This window comes from Pinus tabuliformis, chromosome 8 (genome assembly GCF_031772625.1).
Source record: "Pinus tabuliformis cultivar Carrire ecotype Pingquan chromosome 8, CPIR1, whole genome shotgun sequence".
NCBI classification, from domain to species: Eukaryota; Viridiplantae; Streptophyta; class Pinopsida; order Pinales; family Pinaceae; genus Pinus; species Pinus tabuliformis.
This window is the reverse complement of record NC_142294.1, coordinates 1,612,008,721-1,612,011,473: the sequence shown is the minus strand read 5'-3', so window position 1 is coordinate 1,612,011,473 and position 2,753 is coordinate 1,612,008,721. Positions and strand designations below refer to the sequence as shown.

The following is a 2,753-nucleotide window of genomic DNA, read 5'->3' as shown; positions in this document are numbered from 1 at the left end:
ATCATTTATAATCTTGTTGCCGGCAATGATGAGATATTGATGAATTTTTTTTGCTATAATTACTTCATGTTTATCTGCACTCAATTTTTATTTCATAGTACATCTTACTTTGGCACATGAATATTGGAGCAGTGATGAATTGTTCACGTCTTGCACTTTTTTCTAGAAGCTTCAGAGATGGCATTTTCAGGGTTCCTTGGTGCTACACATGATTGTGCTGGTAATGCTAACTGTTCCATTCTACTCTGTGTATGATTACAATCTGATTTCATATTCACCCAAATTGAACATAACAATTGCGTTAATTTGACATATAGGAATTGCATTTTATTCATTACATAGAAGGGAATGAATGAATAATTTAATGTAACCACACTTGGACAGAGACGCAAAAAATCCTTGAACATAGTAGGACCTTGTAATCTTCATATGGGAAACCATATAACTTTGACAGTGAAGTCAAACAAGACTGAACCCATCTTTCTACCAAATCCACAATAAGTGTGGAACGAATGTCCCAAAATACCCCAGGGGCATAATATTTCTTTTAATTTTATTATTATTATGAGTATCCCAATTTATGAAGCTAAGGTAGTAGAGGGGCAGTTGCCAATGGTATCACATCCGAGAATATCCCTGTACTCTCTTGTTATCCAAAACTGATCATAAACTTTCCCATATGAACTTTTCTTGTACTCGAGCAGCAAAGAAGAATGATTAAAAGTCGTGGGCTTAACAAATCCATAATCATGGTCCTTGAAATAACTCCAACTGGTTTGTAGAGTAGTATAATCAGCTAGGGCACAACCTCCCCCACCAACCACTACGTGTATGGTTGCATTGAACGTACCAGAATAGTGAGACCTTTCAGAACTCACACATATGTTCTGCACCATGACAAAAAAACCAAGATGAATGCTCCTTCAAATGACATTTTTTTTTTAAAACTCACTTTATAAAAGAGTCCCATGAAGATTACAAGGAAGAAGGGCACACAAAATTGCACAGTATAACACCATTGTTGTTCCAAGACAAATCAATGCATCAATCAAAAAACGAGCTTACCTCATATATGGGACATGTTCGCTCATAATTGTGAACATGGCCATAAAAGGCAAGGTCCACTTTATACTTCTGCCAGAGCTTTTGCAGCATCTCTCTCCCCATAGGCTCTTCAAATGCTCCCTCCTCCGCATACCAGGAGGCTGAGGAGTAGCCTAGAACACGATGAGCAATAAAGATAAGCCAGGGCTGCTTCTGTCTATCGGCAGATGCAAAACATTCCTCGATGAACTTGTATTGCTCTGTTCCCTCTCGCCAATTATGTTCTGAATCAGCAATACAGAAATGGAACATGCCATAGTTGGTAGAGTACCTGAACAATAACATACACAGAACACTCACAATTACACTTGCTTGAAAAGAATGAATTAATAGTATTTGATAGTCTTTCATCGTCTAAAAGAAGCTACACCTGAAAGCTAATTTTCCCATCTTCCTTTTAGTAAGCCAAACTGAAGAAGGAAAGCTCCGTTTTGGAAGTATTTGCAAATTTTACATGGAGTCTATATCAGTTATTAAGGTTGATTCCACTGCTTCCATATGTATTTAATAACTTGCCATGGAATTTAAACTAATCTAGTGCGAAGCAGTAGATCATTTGTCCCCATATTTTGGTGTGTTGCTTTGGTTTCTTTCATACTTTTTTGATAAAAATGTCATTACTTAAGGCTATGTCCTTACATACAAACATTTGTTCACAAAAGTGCCTTCTTATTTCTCATAGAAATTCCTCACCATGTTGCCAGTATTGAAAAACCAATTTCAACTCTTCGGTTTTTTGTCACAAATGTAGTCAGCAACCAATAATTACCAACCTTCTTGCTAATCAACATAGGCTTTTCAAGTTTCAACTACTGCCATGCATACCAGATCTTAATGGGAATGACCTTGTAAGAAGCAAATACTAGTCAAATCCATACAAAAATGGGCATTAACAAAATTTATCCACAGTACAATCAGACTAAAACAATGATGTCTGCTATCACAACACTCTTGGTTTATATACCGACGACTTAGAGGATAAGTGGTTACATTCTTTCTGGAATCTACTTTTCTATCTTACTATTTGCAGACATTGTTTTACTATCTCACTCAATTGCAGGTCTTCAGAAAAACTTGATGTTATCAATTCATTTTGTGATGAGCATGGCCTACAGGGTAATCTTGGAAAGACAAATATTATGGCTTTCAACATGTCCAAGAAAGAAGCATCCACTATAAATCTGACATATAGAGGACAGCTGATGAAGGTGGTATCATCTTATACTTGCTTGGATTGGGTATCTTCTGGACCATCTTCAGCTTGATTCTTGCAGTAGAAGTAAGATTTAACAAAGGTTATGCAACAATAACACCCGTTAAGCAACAATATTTCCAGCTTCAGTAGAAAAAAATTCACCATCTTTGCACCACCGTTTGGCTTAAATGGGCAGTATTAATGTTTCTTCTAATATTTTGTTTAACACTCTTGGTTTATATACCGACGAATTAGAGGATAAGTGGCTACATTCTTTCTGGAATCTACTTTTCTATCTTACTATTTGCAGACATTGTTTTACTATCTCACTCAATTGCAGGTCTTCAGAAAAACTTGATGTTATCAATTCATTTTGTGATGAGCATGGCCTACAGGGTAATCTTGGAAAGACAAATATTATGGCATTCAACATGTCCAAGAAAGAATCATCCAC

The 2,753-nt window shown here is 36.3% G+C and overlaps 1 pseudogene; it reads right to left on the bottom strand.

Annotated features, from left to right (window-relative positions):
• Positions 1-578: 578 nt before the first annotated feature.
• LOC149242222 (nucleotide pyrophosphatase/phosphodiesterase pseudogene) lies at positions 579-1,494 on the bottom strand (annotated as a pseudogene).
• Positions 1,495-2,753: the final 1,259 nt, after the last annotated feature.